This window comes from Agrilus planipennis, unplaced genomic scaffold (assembly GCF_000699045.2).
Source record: "Agrilus planipennis isolate EAB-ADULT unplaced genomic scaffold, Apla_2.0 scaffold10, whole genome shotgun sequence".
NCBI lineage: Eukaryota > Metazoa > Arthropoda > Insecta > Coleoptera > Buprestidae > Agrilus > Agrilus planipennis.
This window is the reverse complement of record NW_020442465.1, coordinates 2,316,374-2,328,688: the sequence shown is the minus strand read 5'-3', so window position 1 is coordinate 2,328,688 and position 12,315 is coordinate 2,316,374. Positions and strand designations below refer to the sequence as shown.

Genomic DNA, 12,315 nt, shown 5'->3' with positions numbered 1-12,315 from the left:
ACAGACCACTTCGAATTATTTTGTTCATTAACTTTGTTGCTCAAAAAAATTACTTGCATTTCTTTCGTAATGTAAACGGACCGAATCTATAAGGGTTCTATTCTTCACTCGAACGTACATAACCCTAAAAACAAAAAATTTAAAAATATCGAGAAAAATTAATAGCAGATAATTTCGGATAATAAACAATAGAAACCTAGCAGATGGGTGCACAGAAGGAGGGCCAGAACCATGAAGATTAATCTTTTTTTCGATTTTGAATAGTCAAAAAATTAGATGACCGTTAAAGTGTATAATTTAATACATACTTAGTTTTGGCTGTTAAGTGTAGTACTTCAACTCAATTACTTAATGTTCTTTATTATATTCTTCTTCTTGCGGTCTATACAGTTGATTAATATCAATCTAAATGACAGTTTATCGTTATCTTTAGTTATTTACTTCTAACCATAAAGTTCTCAAGTAAAATTGATGGTACACAGCCGGTGTAAATATGGTTGGTTGCTAATACTGATAAGTAATTGATAAAAATTGCATTCGTTGACGAAAATATGAACTCAGTTTGAATGCTAATGTATGGATTGTTGAATTTGAATTTGGTTACATAATAGCACAGTGTTTGAATTCTTAAAAGTGTGAGGTTAAGAAACAGGGCATTGATAGCGCAATTACTGAGTAATCTTTTGTATTTTCTTTTGTAAATGGTCGAGTTGACTGAAACTGTCGTTCGAATAAAAGGCAAACTTCTTATTTTGATTTCTTTTTTGAACTGCCAAAATTCTTTATATAAATATCGGGTCTTAATGGGGCTAACGTTCTGCTGAAAGTAATAATAGTTGTTTTCAAAAACGGATTTGGATTCCATACAAAAATGCGATAGATGTTAATCTTGTAATTGATGAAAACGGTCACATAAGGTTCAAAATGGTATTCAGTCTCAAGAATTTTCAATTAATGTATTTATTTTTCTCTACGCACAAGAATTATTCGAACATCTGTAGACATTTCCCACTGGCGCACAAAACCTCAACCTTTTTCGAACACCTGTAGTGATAGCTGATAGAACTGTTGTAAAACTTGCTTCCAACTCAACAGACCATACTCCCAAGTGGCTAGATAGTGCTCAAAATGATAGTCAGTCTCAAAAACATTGAGTTAAAGTAGGCAGACATTTCTCTCTGACGCACAAAAACGCAACCTTTCTCGAATATCTGTAGTGTAGCCAATGGAACTGTTGTGGAGCTAGCGTCCACTTCAACAGCTCAAATTCCAAAATGAACACGTGAGGTCCCAAAATCTTTTGGTTAGAGGAGGTATTTCTTTTTGACCCATAAAACCGCAACCTTTTTCTAACATCTGTAGTGATAGCACACAGTATTGTGGAACTGGCTTTAACAATAGTTCTGTGTACTATCACAGATCATACTCCGAAATGGCTACATAGTGTTCAAAATAATACTCAGTCTCAAAAACATTCGGTTAACGTAGGTAGGTAGTCTCTGTGACTCACAAAACCTCAACCTTTCTCGAAGATCTGTAGTAATAGCTTATAGAACTGTTGTGAATCTGCCTCCCAATTCAACAACCCAAATGACCAGCATTAAAGTAAGTATTTGTTTTTGACGCACAAAACCTCAACCTTTCTTGAAGTAGTGTAGCCAATGGAATTGTTGCGGACCTGGCGTCCACTTCAACAGCTCAAATTCCTAAATGACCACGTTTGGTTCGAAATGATATTTGGTCTCAAAAATTTTTGGTTATTTGGTATTTCTCTTTGACGCATAAAACCGCAACCTTTTTCGAATATCTGTAGTGATAGCACATAGAAATATTGTGGAACTGGCTTCCAATTCAACAGAACATACTCCGAAATGGTTACATAGTGTTCAAAATGGTATTCAGTCTCAAAAACATTCGGTTAAAGTAGGAAGGTATTTCTCTCTGACACACAAAACCTCAACCTTTTTCGAACATTTATACTGATAGCAGATAGAACTATTGTGGAGGCAGATTCTAATTCAACAGTCCAAACTCCCAAAGGTCCACATAGGGTTCAAAATGATATTCGGTCATAAAAGCCTACGGTTAAAGTAGGTAGATATTTCTCTCTGACGCACAAAACCTCAACCTTTTTCGTACACCTGTAGTGATAGCTGATGGAACTATTGAGGAGGTGTTAAATTTTATTACTATTACAATTAAGGTGATCGTTCAAATATAAAAGAGACCTAAGTATTTTCGCACTACAATAAATTTAAAGGGGTTCTCTAGAGGGGAAACCACCTAAAAATACTTCGACTTAAGCCCCTTAAAATTTATGACAAAGAGACAGGAGAGTAAGTGGCTTAACGTCGAGCGTTTACCCTCTAATTCGTAAAGGATCTCCTTCTACGTGTGTGTGTGTATATGTATAGATGTACATTGTAGACACTGACAGTGTTCACAGTCTCCCACACAACACACACACCCCACAAATCCAGAAGTAATTACAACTTTCCCAGCAAACTCTACATAATTCCATCTTGAGATCCGAGATACGAAATCAGGTCAAGTTTGCTCTCATCAGAGGAGTTTAAATGAAAAACCCTTCTACGTACGAATAGCGCAAATCGGTTAGACCTTGACCATAAATGCGGAAATAATTTTAGAAAGCCGATGGGTATATATATATACATATATCATATGTATATATGTATAGATATAAAGTGCTCTAGAGGACATAGCTACATAGATCCATGTAAAATTTAGATGCCGGATCTGATTTTTCATTCTAATTTTTACACTTGACTGGAGTGGCCTAGATGAAAAAATTGGANAGTTTTACGCTCATTATTAATAGAGATTGAAACTAAATATTTTTTTGTTTCGAAGTTGAAATCAAGGCATATTCACTGTCAAAAGTCAGTTAAAAATTTTCCATATTCGTTATTTCTAATTTTATTCAAAGTTTTTGGTTAAATTCCAAATTTAATTTTCAGTCTCTCTCCAGTCTCTCAGAGTCTTTCAATTATTGCCTAGGTGTTTTTATGGACCTCTCACAGTCTCTGTATGAGAGACTCGACCGATAATATTGTTAATTCAGAGATTCGAGTCTCTCGTTCAGAGACTGAATACGAAATGAGGATCTCTCTATGGGCGACTCGAGTCTCTCGTTCAGAGACGCTAAACAATTTTTTTGACAGTCTCTCGACAGTCTCTCTCAGCGACACCAGAGAGACTCGATAAGAGACGGAGACTCGAGTCTCGCTTTCAGAGACTCTGAGAGATTGAACATTTTTATCTCGGTCGTATACTTTTATTTTTAGTATAGATAGTATTTATTAGTATTTATTTACCTCATGATATGCTGCAAAAGCTAATTAATCACGAATTTCTAATTCTATGTACTCTTATCTCCGATTGTACCTCTCAAACATCCTTAAGGTGCCAGTAGCCCAACTAAAATTACATTATGTTAAAAACGATTTGTTTTGCGGTTTCAATTACCTACAGAAAACTGTTAATGGGTCTTGAATTAATTTTTCAAAAGCAACAGTTGTTGGGCTTTCTCACGACTACAATGTTAGGACGAAACGTTGGCTCTTGTTTTTGAAAAATAAAAAATTTCGTGAAACTGTTTCTATTCTTTTTGTATTAAATGTTATATAACCCATAAACCATTAAATAAGGTTCTGACAATTCTTTGTAGTCCCATAGAAATATGTTTAGTTGTTTCGAAGATAAATTCTTACATCGTTTCAGTTAAAATAATTCGAAGTGGTGTGTATTTTGTCGAAATTGCCAGGAGCGGATCGCGAATTCGATCTTTTTGGATCTCATCAGCGCGGCGCAGGCAGCTCCAACAGAACACAGACCAACTTTTACCTGCTGTCTTAACAGCGCGTATTAGAAAATACCACAAATGGCGCGGTAAACGCCATCTGTAGTGCGATGTTACATTTAAAACGCACTGTTAAGACAGCAGGTACAGGTTGATCTGTGTTCTATCGGAGCTGTCTGCGACGCGCTGATGGGATCCAAAAAGATCGCGTCTGGCAGTTTCGACAGAATACAGACCACTTCGAATTATTTTATTCGATTATGGCAACGTGCCTATCACGTTGAGGTTAGCTACTCCGGGATTCGTTTTAGCAAGTAGATATCCATATATTGAAATGGACCTTGTTGGAACATACGTAATCCTAAAATGTAGCATCGTACTATAGATGGCGTTTACCGCGCCATTTGTGGTATTTTCTAAATCGTTTTAGTATTTTACCCGTATTATTATTTCAAACAGAAGCACTTTCTAAACCATTTTACCTATTAATTAGCGACAGTAATAATGTTCTCATCAAAAAACTTCTGCTGTTGAAAGTACCTAATATCAAATATTAATGTGAAAATTAATTTTCAATTTTTTTACCCACTGTAAACTACCTTACCTTAATAAGAGAAAATTTCTTGCTGTTTTCACACCCTCGCGGGGAATCGAAGCGGAGTCTCTCGTTGGTTAGTGGTCAGGGCATTCGTACGTAAAGCCAAAATTCTCGGGTTCGATTCATGGCAAGGGTGTGACAACAGCAACAATTTTTCCTTCATTAACCTGAAGTAATTTATAGTTGGTAAAAAATTGAAAATTAATATTTTTAATTAACCACTACTGAATGTCAAAGTTCTTCATATATATAGTACCTAATATGGCAACATATCAAATTTTAATGGGTAGGTAGCCAATTTTTAGCTACAAACAGTTAATTATGCAAAATAAAATTATATCGTGTTTATATAATTTTCAATTACAGACGAAAAGTTAATCAAACTTTATAAAAGTAAGTATTTTTACTGGTAAAATTATTGTAACTTTCTGAGAACTTTCTATTAGTTTTTATATTTTGCATTGTTGTCTTTATTATTCTTTATTTACTAAGAATTAAAAGTGTGATTACGTGCAGCGTATACAATAATGATTGCGAAAACTAAAACTACGCAACAAACTTTTTTATTTGTTATTGTTGGTAAACTAGGTACATTTTCTGATTTGGCTCTGTCATCACTTCCGGCTGTTCGCTTTGTCGATCCGGGCCCATAATTCTTAAAATGGAGGTGTGACAGAGAATTTATAAATTTCCGTAAAAAAGATCCATGACGTAATCGCCACCAGATTTACGTAGAAGAAAGGCAAAAACTACGATAGATTTGTTGGTTTGCGAGTGTGCAAATTATTTATTCAAGGTCGCAAGAATTGAATTTGTATTTTAACAATAGCTTCTAGATATTATTCTTATTATTTATTATTTTTTGTCGTACTGCAACTGAAACAATTTGGAAACATAAAATTGCATAGTACTAAAATAGAAGAGAACGCAAAGGTAGAGAAAAACTGTGAAAAACAGTAACAAAACGTTTATCTGCTAATAAGGAAATTTGTTATAGTATCAGCTATAAAAAAATATGACACAACTATTGTTAAACATCGTTTCTACTCCTACATATACTATATTCAGTTTTGTGTTGTTTATTTGTGCAGGAAGTTATTAATAATACTTTGTAGTTTAATTTTGAGTATTTAAACTGTTCGGAATTAACTTCTTCTTCACTACAAGGCCAAAAATGGAAAACTAATCAAAAAGTGAAACAAAACCTATAAATTAAATAAAATGGAATCAAAGTTTTAATACTGTATAACAATTATTACATCTACTGTTTTAAAATAAATCATCAGGATTCGTAGTGATGTTCATAGTAATTCAGGTAACCACTGTCTGTTTGTCAATCATCGTAATCATCATAAGGTCGTTAGTCCTAAGACTGGTTAGACACGCACCTCCACTGTTCGTTATCCAGAGCTAATCTTCGCATTTCTCTAAAACTAGAACAATCCACATCCTTAACTATTTGCGAACAGTAATCTAATCTAGATCTACCCTTCCTAAATCCTGTTTCTGCCTCTAATATGTTTCTGACTAGACCTTCATGCCTGAGAAGGTATCCTACCAACCTATCTCGCCTATTTTGTATAGACTTCCATAGAGTCTTCTGTTCTCCTATTCTTTCTAATGCCTCTTCATTTCTAACCTTCTCTATCCACGGTATCCTGATCATTCGCCTGTAACACCATATTTCGAACGCTTCTAATCTTTTCTTTTCCGCCACGCCTATACCGTCCATGTTTCGCACCCGTACAGCATCGCGCTCCAAACATACANTCTTGTAATTGATGAAAACGGTCACATAAGGTTCAAAATGGTATTCAGTCTCAAGAATTTTCAATTAATGTATTTATTTTTCTCTACGCACAAGAATTATTCGAACATCTGTAGACATTTCCCACTGGCGCACAAAACCTCAACCTTTTTCGAACACCTGTAGTGATAGCTGATAGAACTGTTGTAAAACTTGCTTCCAACTCAACAGACCATACTCCCAAGTGGCTAGATAGTGCTCAAAATGATAGTCAGTCTCAAAAACATTGAGTTAAAGTAGGCAGACATTTCTCTCTGACGCACAAAAACGCAACCTTTCTCGAATATCTGTAGTGTAGCCAATGGAACTGTTGTGGAGCTAGCGTCCACTTCAACAGCTCAAATTCCAAAATGAACACGTGAGGTCCCAAAATCTTTTGGTTAGAGGAGGTATTTCTTTTTGACCCATAAAACCGCAACCTTTTTCTAACATCTGTAGTGATAGCACACAGTATTGTGGAACTGGCTTTAACAATAGTTCTGTGTACTATCACAGATCATACTCCGAAATGGCTACATAGTGTTCAAAATAATACTCAGTCTCAAAAACATTCGGTTAACGTAGGTAGGTAGTCTCTGTGACTCACAAAACCTCAACCTTTCTCGAAGATCTGTAGTAATAGCTTATAGAACTGTTGTGAATCTGCCTCCCAATTCAACAACCCAAATGACCAGCATTAAAGTAAGTATTTGTTTTTGACGCACAAAACCTCAACCTTTCTTGAAGTAGTGTAGCCAATGGAATTGTTGCGGACCTGGCGTCCACTTCAACAGCTCAAATTCCTAAATGACCACGTTTGGTTCGAAATGATATTTGGTCTCAAAAATTTTTGGTTATTTGGTATTTCTCTTTGACGCATAAAACCGCAACCTTTTTCGAATATCTGTAGTGATAGCACATAGAAATATTGTGGAACTGGCTTCCAATTCAACAGAACATACTCCGAAATGGTTACATACTGTTCAAAATGGTATTCAGTCTCAAAAACATTCGGTTAAAGTAGGAAGGTATTTCTCTCTGACACACAAAACCTCAACCTTTTTCGAACATTTATACTGATAGCAGATAGAACTATTGTGGAGGCAGATTCTAATTCAACAGTCCAAACTCCCAAAGGTCCACATAGGGTTCAAAATGATATTCGGTCATAAAAGCCTACGGTTAAAGTAGGTAGATATTTCTCTCTGACGCACAAAACCTCAACCTTTTTCGTACACCTGTAGTGATAGCTGATGGAACTATTGAGGAGGTAGATTCTAATTTAACAGTCGAATCTCTGTGTAAAAAAGCTGTTAAATTTTATTACTATTACAATTAAGGTGATCGTTCAAATATAAAAGAGACCTAAGTATTTTCGCACTACAATAAATTTAAAGGGGTTCTCTAGAGGGGAAACCACCTAAAAATACTTCGACTTAAGCCCCTTAAAATTTATGACAAAGAGACAGGAGAGTAAGTGGCTTAACGTCGAGCGTTTACCCTCTAATTCGTAAAGGATCTCCTTCTACGTGTGTGTGTGTATATGTATAGATGTACATTGTAGACACTGACAGTGTTCACAGTCTCCCACACAACACACACACCCCACAAATCCAGAAGTAATTACAACTTTCCCAGCAAACTCTACATAATTCCATCTTGAGATCCGAGATACGAAATCAGGTCAAGTTTGCTCTCATCAGAGGAGTTTAAATGAAAAACCCTTCTACGTACGAATAGCGCAAATCGGTTAGACCTTGACCATAAATGCGGAAATAATTTTAGAAAGCCGATGGGTATATATATATACATATATCATATGTATATATGTATAGATATAAAGTGCTCTAGAGGACATAGCTACATAGATCCATGTAAAATTTAGATGCCGGATCTGATTTTTCATTCTAATTTTTACACTTGACTGGAGTGGCCTAGATGAAAAAATTGGATTTCGTCGCTTACTGCTTTGAACATCTACAAAAGTACCTTTTTTACAGTTGAATAATTTGTAATAAAAGATTTTTTCGTACTAATCCCGTTATCCCAATGGAATAACGAGTTTTCGACATGAAAAATCGATAATCGCCTTTGAGATATGACTGCTAGGATTACAACAATTATATCTAATAAGGGCAGTCAAACTGTTATACCACGTAAGGGGGTACTCTCAAAAATAAGGTTTCTTGTTTTTTTTTTTTAGAATGAATATATCGTTTTAAAGCTTAAATATTCTTATATCTTTGTACATAATAAACCGATTCATTTTGCAAAAATTACCACGCATGTCTATTGCCATTGAATTTTAGTTCACCAACATGCTGAAGATTACTTCTTTCGTCTTGTCATTGTCGCTGGAGCCCTTTCCGGCCAAATGTTCATTTATAGGATAAGAAAAAGTTGGAGCTACTGGGTGCCAAATTCGGACTGTAAAGTGGATGTGTGATGATAAATCTTTACGAGTTTGTCGTTTAAAACTCTTTTGTAAGCAGTTGCAATCTCCCTACTTGTGGACATTTTTGACATTCATATACTTTGGTTAATTGTTAGAAAATTTTCATAGATTTAACGTTTCTTGCTTTCAAAAACCGAATAACTGCTCAAACGTTATATCTGGCAGGAGCAGCAAACTGGAGCTTTATCACAAACGGTTGTCGAACCAAGATGGACCTTCCAGTAGACTAACCGGCGATAACTTCTTTTAAAGTGGAGTAAACACTAAACACAAGCACAGCACTGTTACCAACTGTCGCGCTAAAGTTTCGTTGGGCTAAACCCCTTTAGAGACTTAACTTTTGAAACTACTTTGTCTTGTAATTTCTTAGGAAGATGACCACAAAGGGTTCAAAATGATACGTGGTTACTTTAGGTTAAATTAGGTATTTGTCTGTAACGCACAAAACATTCAAACTTTCAAAAACTGTTTCAATTAGCTTAAGTCAATATGACTGTTGAAATTGGACAGNTGTAGTGGATAAAATGGTCAATTTTTCCGTGCAGTACTGTACCGATTATACGCTCCTCACCGCTTAAGAGTTTGGCCGAGAGTTGTCTCCTTTCTTTTCTGGCCTAGTGCTATTCTTTTCTACTTTACGCCAGTCAAACTGAAGGTCACACCGCTACAGAAACTAAACGAAGTATAATATTTCCTTAATATAAATCCCGAATGTCTTCTTCGGAAAACTTCTACTACCTCCTTTGAAGATTGACGTATTGTTGTTTCAAAGTAAAACTAAAAATTTTGGTGGAAAGCTAGAAAACTTTGATGGCGTTGTTGAAAACTCGGGAACAAAATTACTTTCTTCAGAGATTGAAAAGAACAGATTTATTTTCTTGTCACCGAAAAATTGTACGAACGTTTGGTGGCGTGTTGTGGAGTTGAAATTTGAACTATTTAGAGTGTTCTAAATTAATAAATTCCTGTAGGTTTTCACGGCCGGTGTCATTTAAACTATTATAATCTTCCGGGGTTTTGGGCCGTTATCTAGAGGCTGGTTAATGTTTCGTCAACAGCCGTTGTTCTAAATGATTTCGTCAAAATAATTGTGCTTTATATTTTTATTTTATTGGAAATTTCCATAATTTCAAATGCATAAAAGATAGTCAAATATCTCTTGAATATTCTTTTGCAAACAATAATAGGCCGATTTGGTCCCAATGGTCAGGTTCTGCGAAAGTCTTTGACGGCAACCACCTTCGTTAATTTTATTATCAATGCTCTTCAATTGCATGCAGGTTACAGGAATTTCATAGATCGAGACAGAGTCATACCTTGTTAGGTTTTCCCCTTATTGGCTTCTGGCTCGTATTCTTTTGTTGCATACCAAGTATTGGTGGTAGCACCAAAAAAAATTTTGATTCTGTCACATAATTTAGAGTTAGTTACGCTTTGACCTTCTTCTTGTTAACTTGCGTTTTATTTCACTTTTTTTTTCGTTGTGTCTGTAGTTGTAATCCGTTACTTCGTAGTTAATAATTCATTTCATCGAGTTTAATTCGCTCCGTTAAAACCAACATTTTGAGAAAATACTGCTCGGGATTTCACGGCAAGCAAATTGATTTTTGCAAAAAGGAATTACTAACTTAATTATTATAATGCTCTACAATAATATAGCACCACAATTCTTCATGGCATTTATTTGATCGTAATTTCAAATATTAAGATAAACGATTGAAATGAGAAAGCGTGTTAGCTTGAACAAGTTTTGCTTTGCAAACAAACGTCAAGTGTCTTTAATTGCAATTGATTTGTGCCGATTGCTTACACAGATGGGTGTAATTTAAACGACAAACCCGCTCTACTACGTGTTACGTTAGCAAGTCAACAAAACATGGTGTACACTATGTGATTAATTTCAATTAAACGACCGAAGCTTGTTTTGATAAATCGACCTCAAAATCTCACAAGGAGAGATGCCATTGTTGTCATCATCAGTGGCGGTTCGTCACCAACTCCACGACAATTTATAAGGCTAAGTGCAGATGGGCGCGTTCGACGCACGATAGTGAGCGTAAACTCGTTGTGATGTTTGACTAACGTGAAACGCTCCAGCGATAAGCGGAAGTTGTTTTTTAGAAGTAAATTGAAATAATGTCATGTTAAGAGCAGTATATCGCCATCTAGTGGTATTTTCTGCTAACTATAATATATAAAATATTTTATAGTGGTCTAAGGGTGTTTATAATAATTACTAAATTAACATTAAGTTTTTGCACAATAATATAGGACATTATGTTCTTTTTTAGACCGAGAACTTAACGTATTTTATTAATTTTAATGTAAATGCCCTTCACGTATTATATATAAGTTGTGTCGGAGATTCATTTTGACAAGTTAGATACCTCCTCAGACCCTTGTCAAACACTTGATACGCTACTATACGATAGACTGCCCACGCACCTACTGAAACGCTTATATTCCAATATCCAGATCTTTCAGTGTTGAAAAGAATGAAAGACCTCTCTGACTCGTATTCCATTGAAAAATTGGTTTACTCTCTTCTGAAAGGAAAACCGAGCTCCTTTCAAGAAGAAATAGATTTGACGCAAAGCATGTACTTATATCTACTTACATATTGTGATGTTCGTGGGTTTAACAAAATTAACACTAATTATTGAAGAACTTAAAAACACTATTAAAATATTACTAAACTTAGGTTATGNCAATCCACCCTCGTACACTGAAGGGCAATATACCAGGTCGGTTCAATAGGTTCACACTGTGACTTCACGATAACGCTACTATTCAAGATAAGATAATTTCAAGAGACCTTCTGAACAATTTATTGAACAACACTTAACGTAGAGAAAAAGAAAAACCTTTCAAACTTTTGTTGTTTTAAAGTGACATTTTGTAAAATTTAGGAGAATAAACTCTTCGTAGAATATCGTATATTTTTTTTAAATTGTTGGTCCACATTTCATAGAAAATCCTTTCTGCTTGGAACATCTAGAACAAATATGACATTCTTGATCCAAATTTAAGCACACGGTTTCTAAAATGGGGAGAAATAACAATAGCTGCTTTTACATGAATTTCGTATTCGTTTGCCTCTTTGGGGCATGTAAATGTCAAAAAACGTTATCTTACAAATTCAAGAGTGAAGAAAAAAACGTTTTCAGATTTTCCTTCCGTTTTGTTTTACCTTTGCGTACAACACTTAAGCATAAAATGCGATAATTTAAAAAATCGGGACAAGTATAAGCCTGTAGAATTTGGATAGGTACTTGAAATTTAGGTCACTGTGAAGGAAACATAAACCTGAATATTTACTATTCCAAACATACGTGAATTTTCACGAAATACCTTACGATATTCAAAATGTGCTTGCAAACAACCTTTAAAGAATAATATTATGCATAAAAAATAAATACATATCAAAATCTGGAGGTATTTTGTTCATATATCTATATTTCTAAAAAAAAATCGGTTGTCTGTAAAGTCGGTTTACTGACGACAGTTGAACATGACAACGTCATAAGAAAATACTGATGGAATGGTTTCATTTTTCAAAAGAAAATTTTAATTTTATTTGTTTGATAGATATTTTGTATGGATATAGAGAAGGAGGTAAATGGAAATGTATTATTGTATAGCAGCTGTCCACGCGG

At 34.9% G+C, this 12,315-nt stretch overlaps 1 protein-coding gene across 2 annotated transcripts in view; it reads left to right on the top strand.

The window, feature by feature from the left end:
- Positions 1-12,315, top strand: part of LOC108734078 (protein kinase C, brain isozyme) — a 145,760-nt gene that overhangs the window by 29,637 nt on the left and 103,808 nt on the right. The window lies entirely within an intron of this gene.